Genomic DNA, 17,306 nt, shown 5'->3' with positions numbered 1-17,306 from the left:
CTTATTTTTAGACCCAAGTATGACACCTAAATTTTGAGGATGAAATTTCTTACTAGGTGAAGAATGTAAAATCTAGAGAGAGAGAGAGAGAGAGAGAGAGAAGAAATGGATAAGAAAGCAAAGTTGAATAAATGACTATGAATCTAGAGAAAATAAAAATGAATAAACTCATATGAATAAACTCAAATTAAAATCCAAGAACTAGCTTGAAAATGGCGCAGAAATGTAAGGGGGCAATTACAGTTTAAACCAGGGACTTAATTACAAAACTTTCAAAACTTCACGGGTGAAAACGCAAATAGCCACCTCATATCTCAAAACGACGTCGTTTGAAAGAACATTGTTCATCTTCTTCTTCTTCTTTAACTAGAGACCGTTTTCAGCAGTAAAAGCTGAGAAACGTTGCAGTAGTAATCATTCGTTTGCTTCGGTTATGGGTGTTTTAATGGTTGTCGACCCCCTGCATACCGTCTGTTACCACCGGTCGAGCTCTATAAAAATAGAGGAGCATTGAAAAAAACAGAGGCTAGGCAGAGAGAGACAGAGAGAAAAAAACAAAGGAGAGGAAGAAGAAAACAAAGGGGGAACCGCGGAGACACAAAGAGCTAAACCCAGCTTTGGTTTAGTCCCAGAATTCAAGCATAACATACAAATTAAAAAAAAAAAAGAGAAAAGATGAAGAAAAACAGGGGATAAACATAGTATTTAGAGAGTGACCAGATAAAAAAAAGGGGGGGAATAGAGGGAAGAACTGGAAAAGGGAACCGGAGGAAACAGAGGTTGAAACCCAAAAAACAAGGTATACAGAAAAGAACCAGCATTTCATCATCATCCTCGTCCCTTCATTTCAATAACCGGGGCGACGAACAGAGTTAGAAGTGAAGGAAAACACTCAAGAACAGAAAGAAAGAAGAAGGAATGGAGGAGAGGAGGTAGTGTCGGCCAACCAGAGTTTCACCATCATCTTCATCACCTTCAGCAGACCAGGTAAGCAACCCTTTTCTCCTCTCTCACATTGTTTCAGTTAATTAGTATTTTGCATTGTGTAAGTGAATGTGCAGCAACACACGTGGATTAACGCACGTGTGTTGCTTGGCTCAGCTAGGTCACTGGCTTGGGCCAGTGACTAAGTCGTGCTAGCAGGGTCCAGCCCAGCCCACATAAGCTGAGCTGGACTCAGCCCAAAAAAAATAATAACATAAAAAAATATGTGTATGCATGAATAAAAATAATATAAATTTATTTTATTGGTTTATTTACTGACGCTAGAGTCAGGAATAAAAATATTGATTTAAATTTATTGTTTTCTAGCTACGTAATATTTTCCAACGCCAAAGTTAGAAATATTCGTAGTTGAATATTCATTGACGCCAGAGTTAGGAATATCACAAGCAAACCATCATAGCATAAACCAACAAACTTTTAGCAACTTAAGACAAAACTAGCAATGCAGCTTACCTCAGGTAGGATGCGCTAGGGGTGCTAATACCTTCTCTAGCCACAACCAGTCCCGTACCATAGAATCTCTGTTGACTAGTTAGGGTTCCTAGTGACCATAATACTAGGTGGAGTCTGTTCTTTTTCCATCAAGACACCATATTTTTAAGGTCACCACGATGTCGGGTGACATAATGGATTTAACCTTTTGTTTTATTATTGCTATCTTGTTTGTTATGTTTATTTTTTTATTTTTCCTGCATTTACTACTTTAACATGCATCCTTGATTATATTTCCATGCATCATTTTGAGAGCACACACTTTACAATCTAGGATAAGTGGGAAAGTAGCGGTACCCTAATGGCTTTAGCCTGGGTAAGACTTGTGAAACCATCCAACTCTCGCTTGATTGTTTACTTGGAAGTGGTTGATATGCCAAACTGATATTACTCAGGGCCTCTATCTTCACACTACTTGTAAGCCTCATATCGACCTTTAAATGATGATCATTGAGCATGCGAGAGACCCTTTGAAACTAGATAATGACCAACCCCTTGATGCACTCAACAATTAAGATCTTCCTATTAGGTTGTCATCCCATGAAGGGTGAGTCCGCATTTCATACGCATTTTTTTCAACATTTTTGTATAATTGCATGATTTATATTTAGCAGGTTGAAATATAGGTTTCTCATTGAAACCCACCTATAACACTCGTTTGAGAAAAAGATAAATGAAAAATGAAAAAAGAGCTCAATTGGAAGCTCAACACCAAAAGAGTTGGAAAGTCTAAGAGAAGAAGTCACAAAGCTTACCAGTTTACTTGAACAGGTTTTGAGATCTAAATCCAGAAAAACAACACTTATAGCTCAACCTAAACTTATGCCTGTAACTCATTTCGATCCACAAAATCTGGGGGCAAATGGGGTGTCCTCTGAATTTCAACAAGTCATGCATTTCCAACCAGCATACCCCATGAGAATTTCATCTACCTTTGATTCTATAGAGAAGGAATCTCAAAAGGACAAGATGATAAAAAAAAGAGAGTCTGGAAAAATAGACTGCCCTAAAAGAGAGGGTAAGGGCAGTTGAGGGAAACCATTTATGTGACCTAGTGAAAGCTACCGAGATGTGTTTGGTACCTAACATAGTCATTCCTAAGAAGTTTAGGGTGTTAGAATTCGTTAAATATACAGGAACTCAATGCCCTGTAACTCATCTCAAGGCGTACTGCAACAAAATGGCTGAGGTGGTCTATAACGAGAAACTTTTGATTCACTTCTTTCAAAACAATTTGAGTGATGTTACCCTTACTTGGTATATGTGGTTGGACAATACCAAGATAAAAAAGTGGAAGGACTTAGTTGATGCCTTTATTAGGCAATATAAGTTCAATATGGATGTGGGCCCTGATAGGTCAAGCTTACAAGCTACGAAAAAGAACAACAAAAAGTCCATAAAAGAATACACTCAAAGGTGGTGTGAGGCTGCCGTACACGTTAACCCTCTTTTGTTAGAAAAGGAGATGCTCAACTTGTTTGTCAACACTTTCAAGGCCCCGTACTTTGAATACCTGGTCAGAAGATTTGCACAACATTTCACTGACCTGGTTGTTATAGCTGAGAGGATTGAACAAGCCATTGGGATAGGTAAGATTGCTGACCCGATTGCGAAGATAGTTTTAGCTGAAAAAGGAAGGACACTGAAGTTGGTTGCCAAGGCACCTACCCTTCCTATAACTAATTTCTTTACACCGACTTCTAGAAATCAATTATCTTGAAGAAAAAGCTATGGTGGTATTAGGCCAAGAATGGTCTGCATATGGCTTCAACTAACTGCTGAAAAGATACCCTTGTCAAGGAGAATGAATGATTGAAAAATTCTAGGAATTCCAATCAATGATCGCTAAATGTTTAGCCCCTTTATGTGTTACCATGCTAGTATTTATAGCCCAAAATGTTGGCATAAGTTCTTTGTTGTTGAACTTCTTTTCCAAAGTTTCAATGAAATAATGAGTTTGTTATTCAATCGTGTTTATGATCAAACTCTATTCTTTTTCCAAAAGAGTTTTCTTATAAGAACTCACAAATATACTTTTGAAGCCTCGCATGATCTCATAGACGCTCATCTCTTTGACCAAAAACAGTTTCCCTATTGAAGTTTTGAAAATTTGATCTGGCATTTTGATTTAAAAAAATAATTTGATGTTTATTCAAAATAATAATTTTGACATTCTACTTGTAGAATGACGCATGAATCAAGCAACTCCATCATTGAGGTGACTAAATTATAAACCAAAGAATATTGGATAAAAAAGAAAAAAGAAATGAATAAGCACCCTTACCCTATGACTCTTGAATTATGTGTTTTTAAATGTATGAATAACGATATGTAGTGAACTTGTTACTCATGACTCATAAAATGCATCTTTATAAAGACCAAACCATCACACTGGATGAGGTCAAAGTTTATTAATCATAGCTGCTTGCGCTTGAAATGAGAAAAGGTCATCTTTGTTATTCCTTTCACGTTATGAAATAAGTGCATCCCTTGCGATCCTTTTCTGAGCCTGAATAATTTTTCTTTCATGAAAAAAATTCCCGACTAGGATCGCACCCCACACTGGGGGGGCAAGAGAAAATTTCAATGAGAAAAGAAAAAAAAGTCGTGAGAAAGCTGAAAAAGCATAAGAGCTCAAGAAACTTAAATGCTGTAGGGTATGCCCAAATCACAAAAAAAAGTGACATCTGAGAAAACGTGAGTATGCCTTAGAAAAGCAAGAGAAAAAAAGAAAAATTACAAATCAAAGAAGAGCGGTAAAAGAAAAGATGAACGACATCAAGAGTCAAACTGTTGATAGTGGTCCTTAGTCTTTGAAAACCTGAAACACTCTTTGAGCCTTATGATTCCTTTTCTTTCGTAGCCAAAAACCACAGCCTACATTATGTGCCTGTAAAAATCTTTTCTAATCAAGCAAGCAAGCAACCTAGAACAATAAACAATGCTCTCAAAATGCAAAGAATACCTTTTCATAAGATTCATGACATTAAGAACAAACTATTCATTATTATTCATGCTGATAAAAATGAGTGTTCAAAAAGAGACAAGTTTTTCTCAAACCAAACCTCAAGCTTTTCTTCAAGCCCTTCACTTTGAAGACTCATAAAAATAGAAAGTCACCTCATTGCTAAACATGAGAGCAAATAATCTCTTTTCCAAGAAAGAAAATAACTAAGGAGTTGCAAGATTTCAAAAGCAAATTGTTTTAGACTCACATCGAAATAATTTTTGTTTTCAAAATGCAAGATCAAGACTTCAAGCTTTATTCTCGACCCATATTCCTTCACCAAAATGAAAAGAAGAGAAATGAGAGAATGGTCTTTTAAAACCATTATTTGTCTAAGTCGTTGACAGAGCACACTTGGGGGCAATGATCAGTACAAGGGAGCAACATTGTGTTTAAGAAAAATCAATCCCTTCTAGGAAAAAGAGAGGAACATTTCCTACAACAAGACAATGGGGCATTTTGATTCTTTTAGCAAGTGACACCGAATGGTTTGTAGTAGTGAGACTGGGTAATGAATGATCCTCTCAAATTATACGATGAGATAGAAAATTTCTAGCAAGATAGTGGGACATGATAAGCATCATGAAGGCTGAGTTGTGTAAACAAATCTGGAAAAAGACTTACATGGGCCAGCTCGAGTGGACTAAAAGCCAAACGATGAAGATGACCAAAATCACAGATAGCAAGTTCTCATCAATCAAAGCAACAAGAAAATCAAGAAGAAATGAGGGGCCTATATTTCAAAACAGGTAAAGATGCATGCATATCATCTAAACTTTGAAACACTAGGCAATAAGTTTTGCAAATTTTTGTCGGGATCTATGAAATGGAAGGCCACCTTGAAATGGCCAAGATTGAAATTCTTGGGCATGCTGTCCATGAGAATTAGGCCACCTGAAAAAATCTCTGTATTTTTCCACCACTTTTCATTTTCCATTCCCGAGGTAGTGTGTTTCCTAACCCTACCTCCCTTTTTGAGAGCTCCTTTAAGCCCTTATCTCTTTTCGAGTGCGCCTTCGAGCCCTCATCTCCTTTTGAGTGTGCTTTCGAGCCCTCACCTCCTTTTAAGTACGTTTTGAGTCCTTACTTTCTTTCGAGTGCGCCTTTGAGCCATCTTCTTACTTTCAAGTGCTTATTTGAGCTCTCATCTTGAGGATAAGACACTAATGAGACCCTTTCTTTGTATTTGTAAAAAAAAAATCCTCATTTTTTTCTTCATCGAGTAGGTCACCTAAAACAATTAGACCACTCGTGAAACCCTTTTCGCGTTTTATTCTTCATCGGGCAAGTCGCCTAGAACAATTAGACCATTCATGAAACCCTTTTCGCATTTTATTCTTCCTATTAGGTAGGTCGCCTGGAACAATTAAACCACTCGCGAAACCCTTTTTGCATTTTATTCTTCATCGAGCAGGTCGCCTAGAACAATTAGACCACTCGCGAAACCCTTTTCGCGTTTTATTCTTCCTATCGGGCAGGTCGTCTAGAAGATTAGACCACTCGTGAAATCCTTTGCGTTTCTTCTTCCTATCAGGCAGGTCGCCTGGAACAATTAGACCCTTTGCGAAACCCTTTTCGTGTTTTATTCTTCATCGGGCAAGTCGCCTGGAACAATTAGACCACTCGCGAAGCCCTTTTTGCGTTTTATTCTTCCTATCGAGCATGTCGCCTGGAACAATTAGACCACTCACGAAACCCTTTTCATGTTTTATTCTTCATCGGGCAGGTTGCCTGGAACAATTAGACCACTCGCGAAATCCTTCGCATTTCTTCTTCCTATCGGGCAGGTCGCTTGGAATAATAAGACCACTCACGAAACCCTTTTCGTGTTTTATTCTTCATTGGGCAGGTCACCTGGAACAATTAGACCACTCGCGAAACCCTTTGCGTTCTTTTATCCTCGGGCAGGTCACCCAAAACAATTTGACCATTTAAAAAAAAAAAGGTCACCTTCTATATGATTTATTTCTTGATTTCAACATCTCTCTGTAAAGGTCATATGTCAATCTACTATTTTCAAAGTTTTCAAGACTAAAAAAATAGAAAAAAAACAAATGTTCGTTTTGTATCTACTTTTCTTTATAAATTTACTACACAAAGCCAAGAGAAAACAAAATTTTCTAATATCTTTGCATAGTAAATATTATAAAGAGATGGCAACTGTCGTAACCCAATTTTTTACCCTTTTATTTTAATTATTGTTATTACTATTATTATTATTATTTACTGAAAAAATTATTAAAAAAATGAAAAAATGATGGTGAAAAACAAATGAAAATGAAATAAATGAAGAATGAATTAATATTTGGGGTTAATGGCAACATGATTGGAAGTTTTGGGATTTAATTAAACTTTGGATTAGTTTTATTGACAAAATCAAGAGCTTAATTGATGAATTGATAAGTTTAGGACTTAATTGGACTTGGATTTAATGGAATTAATTTTTTCAGGGACTTAATTGAAGAAATATTAAGTTTGGGGTTTAATTGGGGTCAAAATTACAAATATTAAAATCCAAGGACTAGCTTGAAAATGGCGCAGAAATGCAGGGGGCAATTACAGTTTAAACCAGGGGCTTAAACAAGGGACAATTACTGATGCCAGAGTCAGGAATATCATAAGCAAACCATCAAAGTATAAACCAACAAACTTTTAACAACTTAAGACAAAACCAGCAATGCAGCTTACCTCAGGTAGGGTGCGCTAGGGGTGTTAATACCTTCTATAGCCACAACCAGTCCCGAACCATAGAATCTCTGTTGACCAGTTAGGGTTCCTAGTAATACTAGGTGGCGACTCCTTAAATAAGACATTTCTCTAAAAAAACAAGATGCCAGATATCTGTTCCTTTTCCATCAAGACACCATATTTTTAAGGTCGTTGCGATGTCTGGTGCGACAAGGTAAATGACTAAAAAAATAAAAGTCAATCCTCTCTTAAAGAAAACAATCGATGGTTGGAAGGGGGAGAAAAACCTATATCATCTTCAACTTCTCTTAGAACTACCCTCACCAAATTAGTCATGCATGCCACTTTTCCACCTCTAAAAAGAGAAAACAATAAGAGAAAAGAGTTAAAAGCCTTAAAATAAATACTTGAGCTTACACCAAAAGAAGAGAAAAGACTTGTTGGTGTATAATAGGAGAAGAACAAGAGAAGTGAGAGAAATGAAGAAGAAAAACATGAAGAGGTGTCAAGGGGAGATAAAAATGCAAGTTAGAGTTACATTAGGCTTCTTCTAAATAGAAATTGTAAGTAATTTTCAGAAATTTCAGATTTCTTTTGTTATGGTTCTTGAATCATTTTAGGGGAAATGAAGAATTTGCATGATTAGAAAAAATAGAGAGAGGGAGAGAGAGAGAGAGTAACTTAGAAAAATAACATTAGTATCCATGAAGATTTGAGAGTGAAATCAAACCTCACCTATTCGGCCAAAAAAAAAATGAAGAAGAAAGTTGTTCCATGTGTGTTTAGGCATATTATTGATGATTTAACTCCTTACCCATTATTTTGATGATATTAATAGTTAAGAAACTCGCCATGATCTTAAATTTATATTGCTTATATTTATGTGTGGCTATGTTGCTTGAAAAGTGTGAAATATATTGTGTTATTTTGATGTGAATGAGGATTTGACTCTATTAAATAAATAAAAAAAAAGAATAGATGTTGCATCAAGATTGAGTTTCAGCCACTCTTAGAGAACATTAGAAGAAAATGGATTATGTGTATGTATTGATAGCTATGTGTTATGTAAATAGATAGTTTAAACAAAAGGTAATAATAATGAAAAATGACTTGAACAATTAGAGGAATTTAATTGGTGATTGATAATTATACATGGTTAAGAATATATAAAAGATAAAACTTTGTTTAATAATTGCTTATATTTCGGCCCAGATAAAGAAATATGAAAGAAAATGGTTCTTATAGGCGTTTGTGAATATATTCAATGATGATGAATATCCTCTGTTAAAAAATTATTTTTCTTGGAACAAAACTTAAGAGATCAGAGAATTTTGTTAATGATGATGTACATGTTATAATTCATTAAGAGATATGTAATGGAAAAGTATAAGGCATGTTAAGCATAAGAAAAAAGACATGATGAAGAATCATTAATTGAAGTCCATGCTTGGACTTGGAAAAGAGAGACATTAATGGTGATATCAAATACACCTTGACATTTTAGAATCAATTAATGATGCTAATAATAATTAAAGGATGATGGTGTAAAAGATCACACTAACATAATTATATGACAATAAATGTGAAAAGCAAGTATATCATGTCCATATTAAAAGACGTAAGGTACGACCAAAAAGGAGAAAATTAGGGAAAAGAATCCAATATGTGATTTTTTTTATATATTAGCCTTTGTGTAAGCTACTATTATAAATGCAGGAATCATTGGAATGTATAATTACGAACCATATACATTATATATGTGCCACTTATAGAAATAAAGACTAATGTTATGAATAAAGAAATAGTTGAGCATTAATACACTAAGCTTGAAAATATACCTTGTATATGTGTGTATACTGTGACAAAGCAAATTGACAAGTATAGGGAAAAAAAAATAGATGTACAAGAAGTGAAAACAAATTTATTGTAGAAAATGACTTTAACAAAACATAAACTAAAAGCTTCTTTATAAATCAGAAAGAAGGACATGTATTGGACGTTCTATTAAAAGAGACTACAATATAGGAGGAGCAGGTTGGTGACTTACCTCTTATTTAAATTGACAAAATTATGATGTTTTATTTTTGAAAGCAATGTAATTCTGAAAAGTAATTTAGTATTAAATAAGATTAGTTTCAGTTAATGACTAGGGGTGATCATTATTGGTTCGGTTCAGTTTTTATCAAAAAAAGTAACCAAATCATTTTTTTTAAATCAAAACCGGTTCAAATCGACCGGTTTTGGTTCGGTTATTTTAGAACAAAAACCGGTTCAAACAGACCGGTTCCGGTTCGCTTTGGTTTGGCTCGATTGTTTTTTGTATTTTTTGTATTTTTTGTTCAGTTTTGTTGGTTTCAAGCTTATAAAACCGAAACCAAACCGGTTTGTTTTTTAAAAATTATAATATGTTTTTTTCACAATTCGGTTATTTTTTTTCCAGTTTTCTTGGTTTTTTTATTTTTTTGCTCACTCATACTAATGACATCTATATTATGATGACTGAGAATATTTGACAAGATTAGCTTACCAATGGTATCCATATTAGGATGTCTAGGAATATTTGACAAGATTAGCTTAACTAATGGCATCCATATAAGGATGACCGAGAATATTTAACAAGATTAGCTTTGACTAATGGCATCCAAGTTGGGATGACCAGAATATTTAATAGGATTTGCTTCGGCTAATGGAATCCAAGTTGGGATGGTCGGGAATGTTTGATAAAATTAGCTTCAGCCAATAATGTCCAAGTTGGGATGATCAGGAAAATTTGATAAGATTAGCAAAGGCTAATGACATCCAAATTAGGATGGCCAAGAGTTTTTACATAAAAATAATGAAAGTCAATGGTATTTGAAATTAAGTCAGAATCACGTAGAAAATTTAATTGATATTAATAATATCCAAATATGGATAATCAAGAATATCTAACAAGATTTAAAACGATTAAAGGAATTCATATTGAACGATAGATAATTTGTAAAAAAGGTATGAGACATAGTATATAAGTTAATTATATGGATTGTACTATGATCTCAATTTTATTTCATTATATATATGTGTGTTTGTGCGCGCTTATATAAATTTAATAATGTGGCAGGACCTTTTTACATCCAAGATGTTTAGTTTTTATAGGGATATTTTTTTTTATAAATGTAAATTACATTAAAGAGAATAATTGAATAGAATATAAGGGGCATACCCCATGAAAAATACAAAGATTCATTACTAAGAGTCAAAGGACCTAAGGGCATAAAAAAAAATAGCAAAAGCTAAAGAAATGCCCAAAAGTTAAAAGAGTAAAAAAATAAAAAACAACATTGGAACCATAGTTGAACTAGTTAACTGATATTTAGAAACCCTAAAATCAATTGATTGGTTATTCTAAAGAGTCTAGGAAATGGTAACTGATTCCTGGAAACTCCAGAACCTATCGACCAGTTCTACAAATAACAACAAACCTCTTATGTAGAACCCAAATAATAGCTAAAACAAAAAATCTTATGACACTGGAAAATGCCAAATGGATTCCAAATCTACTAAGCAGGACTGGACAAGCTAAAAGATCTCCTCACTACCATTCTGGTGAGGTTAATAAATCTGATAAAAGACTCGGTTTTTCCTCTCATACTAGATGAAGTAAATCATGGTTGAGAGGACTAACTAGGCAAGTAATGTAAGAACTTAATCTTTTTCCTGAGGTACAAAGATAACCATTGAAGCAAATGTTGCCATGTTATAGTAGGCCACCTGAAAATGGTCCTGTTCATAATAGCACCCCATACCAAAGCTGAGAAAATACACTAAAAGAACATATGGTCATGTGTCTCAACATGGAACCTGTAAAAGATACATACCGAGGAGGTGATGATTTGATAAACATGTAGTCTATTTATGGTATGAAAATGACCCAAAGTAGCAAGCCATAAAATAAGTGAATGTCTCAGGATGTGATATGGAAATTAGATGAGATAATGCATAGAGCCTGTATGTCTCAAATCTATATATAAAAAAAATCCTTATTTGAGTTAATAAAAAATCTTCCTAATAAATGACTCTTCCAAATATAGTGATCCGGTAAGGCATAATAGGGAGGAAAAGAACATAGTCCCAAATAGGCTAAAGGTCCTAATTACTCAAAGGAAAAGCCCAGGTATCATTCTCAATGATGTTCGAAACTTTTACATCCTAAGGCAACCTTATGTAAAAGAGAACCCTAAAAGGCAAAAGGTCATAGATCTGCTAACTATCCAACAATAAATAATCCAACCAAAGAATGGTAGTTGTTCCATCACCAACGTAATAGATAAACATTCCTTTGCACTAATCCCAACTAAGGAGAATCTTCCTCTAGGATCTATTAAAGAAGAGTCTCCATAAATGTTTTAGAATAGCTATTTTATTCCATGGTTTGATCCCTTTAATCCCCAGACCACCCTCTTTAGGAGAATAACAAAATGAGGCCCAAGTAGCTTTGCCTCTAAGTGGGATAAGGATGAACCCTTCCAAAGAAATGCAACTAAGATACCTCCAATCCTCTAGATGACTGAGCTTGGTAGAATAAACATGGTAGACCAATATAACTTAATGGAGAATAAAACTATTTTATCAGTTGGAGACAACAAACATAAGTAAGAGATTTCAAGGTCCATAGTTTGATCCTTGAGATAATCCGTTCAACCAAAAGCAAACAGTCATTATGTTTCAAATGAGTGGTGATCAGAGGAACACTAAGATACCTGATTGGTAAGAAACCTAGTCTAAAAACCAAATAAGCTTATAGAGAAGACCTCATCTCATTATCAACACCCATCAAAAAAATATGGCTATTTTATGAATTAGTGACCAATCCCAATAATCTTGAAAGATCATTTATGGCCCCTATCACAATACCAACCAAGTCCATATTCACCTAATACAAAATCATAAGGTCATCAGTAAAGCAAATGTGAGTGATCATATTTTGTTGACACCTTTAATAGAACTAGAATCTAGAACCCTATGAGGCTTATCTAAGAATGCCATTAAGAACCTATACAACCAAGACAAAATGATACGGGGACAAAAGGTCACCCTATTGAATACTCTAGTAAGATGGGATGAAACCATCTAATTCTCCATTTATTGCCTCCAAGAAATATGTTGTAGACATGCAGACTTTAATCCATTTAACCATGGAACTAGGAACCCCAATGGCTCTCAAACCTAAAAAGATATACTCTTAACTAAAAATATCAAAAACTTTCCTTATGTCTATCTTCAAGGAGCATCTAGGCATAGGAACTGTTAAATGATAATTTTGTATAAGTCTTGGGTTAATAAAATGGCATATGATATCTAGCACTAGACACAAAAGAAGTTTGAGATGGGCCTATAACATGTGGTAGGATCATCTTCAACCTACTGATAATGACTTTAAATATGCACTTATCCATAACATTGTAGTAAGAGACAAGCCTAAAATCATTCATACTAACAAGATTCTCAATTTTAGAAACTAAAGCTATCCTGGTAGCATTAATACATCTAAGAGAGTCATGTGTCAAAGAAAAACCTCACTGCTGTAATGAAGTCACCACCAATAATCTCCTAACATTTTTTAATCATAATGAAGTATATTCATCCAAACCAGGAGCCTTGTTATCCAGAATAGAGAGTAAGGCAACCCTAATCTCATCATCTGTGATAAAAGACTCCAAAGAAAAAATCATGTCAGGAGGAATATGGCTTGTATCATCAGTGCAGGAAGTTGAAGGAGCTGAAATAAGTATCTAAAAGTATCCAGCTACTAACTAACCCAAATCTTTCTGCTCAGTTAACTGAATCCTTGTCTTATTATTAGACCATGTATCATATTCCTAACCTACCTATGAAAAAGAGTTACGTGGGAAGAATTTAATGTTTATGTCACCCAAAGTGAGCCACTACACACGTGATCCTTGCTTATAAAAGGTTTCCTCATCCTCACACTATTGAAGGAACTCAGTAAGCTCCTTTTCAGAAGCCATATAACCCACAAATTCATATAGCCCAGATACCTTTCAGAGTGTCAAGAGACATCAAGGAGAACTTATACTACAGTCCATTAGGCCTTTTCCTCAACAACATGACTAAAGATGTGGTTAGTGTTATGTCGATGTAAGCTCTTCAACTTAGGTTTAAGCATACCCAAAAGCTTAGTGAACTTAACCATTAGGTTACCATCAATAAGAACCTGACAAACATCTATAACTATAGCTGGAAAATCATCCCTATAACTCACAAATTCAACTTAAAAAGAGCTTTTACCTAAGAAAAGGTATAACCAAATTGAACAAACAAGGCACTATGATCAGGGAAGTCCCTAGACACAAACTCAGAGCGAGTAGTTAGCTAGTTAGAGAGCTAACATGAGCTACCAAATATCCAATCTAGCCTCTCAAAGATAGTGTCGCTGGCTTGTCAGCTATTATGCCAAGTGAACCTCAAACCAAAATAAAAAAAACTTTAACCAGTTCTATTACATGCACACAACTACCAAAATCATTCATGTAACCATGCTAGGTAGAACCACCCCTATATTTATTAGAAGAGCTTAAAATAGCATTAAAGTCTCCCAAAATAAGTCACGTTCTAGACTAAAATGCAATAAAGTTACATTTAAAATAATGCCATAGATCATGAAACTAAGCAAGTGTATTAAGGCCATACATAAAAGTGACAACAAAAGAGCACCTATCAACCAAACTAGACACCTCATAAGTTATCCATTTAAGTAAAGAAAGTAGACAATTATACACCTTTGAATCCCAACTAACAAGAATATAACAATTAATAGAATTTAAAACATTAGAAAGAACTATCATGATGAAGGATTAATAGCTGTATCAACTCTCCCTATTTGGCTATAAGCAATCTTAGTTTTAAGATGACCAACAAAGGTAAGTCTGTATTTATTTATCCAAACCTTTACTGGTATTTTTTTTTTTTTTACCATTAAGACCCCAAATATTCCAACAACCAAACATAAAAATAGAAAGTGGAGACATAATAAAAGAGCATAATCAATGGTCCTTAGACACTTTTCCCCTTCCTTTTTTTTTCCTTTTCTAGTAACAAGAGGAGGAGGAGAAGTCTTTGAAAACCTTGTTTTATCATATGAAGCCGAGCTTTTACACTAAGCATTTGTAAGCAAAATTAGTTTGTCCCTTTTTAAATGTGAGATATTAGTATTCAAGTCATAAATTGACCCACATTCATCATCCAATATGTCCTTCCCAACAACAAGGATCAAGTTAGTAGGTTTAACAACTTCTAAAATTGCTTTCTGAGAGAACTGATCAATTGACTCCTAGTCTAGTCGATCAATTCCTAAGGCATTGGCAATCGAGGCTACTATTATGTATAACTGGTTGGCTGGTTCCTAGGATTCTTCAACCACTTAACTAGTTCATGGGGTAATGTTATCTAAGGCTACTGTCTTAGGAGTAACTACAGTCCTTGGCAAAGTTGAAGCAACTACTATAATATTAATTTGTGAGTTACATGTCATTAAATAATCATTTCTATTCATGATCTTAAGCATATTATTAACATGTAATTTTATAATCTCAATCAAAGCCTTGCATGAGTGTCCAAATACTTTGCAAGAATTATAAACTCTCGGTTTCCACTCATAGTTAACCAAAATCATGATGGCTTCTAAAGACAACCTACATCTCAGCTGGAGACTATGAACCAATGGCAACAAAGCATCTAGCTCAATACAAACTCAAGCATAATCGAGATAGGTGTTGTTAAGGGTTTGCTCATCACATGACAATGGTCACCCTAATATACTCACAGCTATTCCAAGCCCTATTTCATTCCATATAGGAAACAATAATCCCTAAAGGCGAATCCAAACTAGAACCTCGAAGAATTTGTTCTTATTTAAGATAAAATAAGGGTGTCATGGTTGAAGAACAATGTTTTTCCCCTCAAACATCCACAAACCTTTCTTTATAACCAGATGAATTTCATCTTCACTCTTAAACTGAAAAATCATAAAGCCTTGTTAGGTCGTCATGACACTCTCAAGGCTGAAGTCAGAAAAAATCCCACCATACAATGGTTCCATCATGATGTGCTCTCATCAATTGTATGGTTCAAGATTTTAAAATTATACCAATGGTTTGTATTGAGAATGATGCAATCTTAGATTGAGTTGTGGAGTTTGATACTCTTACTTTATCAACCCAAGAGCCTTTTAGTTGGTTAATGGTGTTAGGGGTGGAGTTGTTTGTGTTGGTGGTTTTAGACACCGTGGTGGTGTTATAGGTTTTTTGTGGGGGTAATGGGGGTTTTAATTTCAAGTTGTTTTGGGTGGTATGAGGAGGGTATGGGGGTTGCCTTAGAAGATGTTTTATCTAAATCCAATGGTTGATTGTAGAGAGATGGCCTTTACGATGTTAGACAACATTAATGTAGACAACCTTTGTTCAAGAAGAAAGGAGTTTCAATCGAAACTTCAAATCTGATTTCTACCATTCAGTAACAAGAAACAGGGCAATGAGAACACGATAGAAATCTTGGCCAAATCCAAAAATTATATTCTATAAAAAAAGCCAATGAGGAGATTTTTTTTAACAAGAAAAATCTCCCCTAATAACCTAAAATGTCACAAGGGCAATAACCCCTTGCTAAATAATCAAAATTGAGATCCATTTGATTAGATTGTAGCGCATAGTGAGATGAATAACATATATGAAAATGAGCTAAATCTAATAATGGTTGGAGGCATTATGGCTCCAATAACATCATTCTCTCTTTAAACTCTCTTTATACCTTCTCTCTCTAAAAATTCCTGGGTCTAATGGTATAGCTTTAGAGATCAATTCTTCTATGATTTTTTAATATAAGAAAGTGTCATCATCATACATAAGGTCATTTTCTATTTAAAGTTATGTATCTTCATTTATGAAGATACCAATTAAACCTTATTTAGGCTTTGAAAGGTTAGTTTAGATAAATTGTTGTTTTGTTTAATTTTCACCATAATTGCAACAATTTGATGCTTTCTTCTTATTAGGGTAACTTTCTCGATTCTTTAAACATGAATGCCCCCTTTTATTCTCTTTGAATGATCAAGGAGATATTTTGAGTATGTTACTTGAGTGGTATAATTTTAGGTCATCGTTGTATTGCCTATCTTTTTAGCTTTAATTCTTTAGCTATTGTTCTTTGAATGACTTTTTCATGTTTCTATTTTTTCCCATGATTAAACATTATTTTAGCTTCCTTTTTTTTCTTGTGTTGATTGGCTTATTTAGATTTCCTTATCATTTTTGTGATCGCCTTTTTCCACTTTTCTAAAAGATTGTTTAAAATCTGCCTCTTAAGTTGTTGAATGGATGAAGATGGTGTTTGACTTGGAACCTTCACCACCCTTTTTACCAAGGTATTTATTTTTATATAAAATTGGTATGTCCTTACATAAATCAACTATTAGGTAGTGTTGTATAACTATTTCCATACTAGATTTACCTTAATCCAATATAGCATTAATCATATGTGTGGTAGATCATTAATATCACATGTTAGTAATCTAATAAATGTTTGTTGCTATTTATTATTGACTAGTCTTTTCTAATTACAAAACCTATTTATTTGGTATATTGTAAGATTTAACATAATCCTTTCATATTTGTATGTTCAAAGAATACATCCTTTTAAATCCAGTTTTGGTTAGCTGACTTTGTTTTCATCAGTTTTTAATGTTTAAGAGATGCTGGTGATCACTAGATAATTTTTCATCTCTAAGTTTGGATGACTAATGTTGTGGTTAAAGTTTATTTCATTCATTGTCAATTGGCCTTATTTTTTTTTTTTTACTTTTGATATGTGCTAATATATTCAATTTTATCTTCAAATATTTCTCTCTTATGTATGATCAAATGATAAGTAGAGTACCTGTATATTTTATAAAGTGATTTTACATGATCTTTTAGTGCCAATCATTTAGTCTTATCATGATCGATATATCTCTTACTTGTGGTAACATTAGTGACCAACTCCAACCTTTATCAAGGTTGATCAAATTGTCTATTGTATTTCTCCTTTACCAATAAGTCCATTTGATTTAGGAGTAGTTATT

This window comes from Populus nigra, chromosome 16 (genome assembly GCF_951802175.1).
Source record: "Populus nigra chromosome 16, ddPopNigr1.1, whole genome shotgun sequence".
Lineage (NCBI taxonomy): Eukaryota > Viridiplantae > Streptophyta > Magnoliopsida > Malpighiales > Salicaceae > Populus > Populus nigra.
This window is presented reverse-complemented; position numbering follows the sequence as displayed.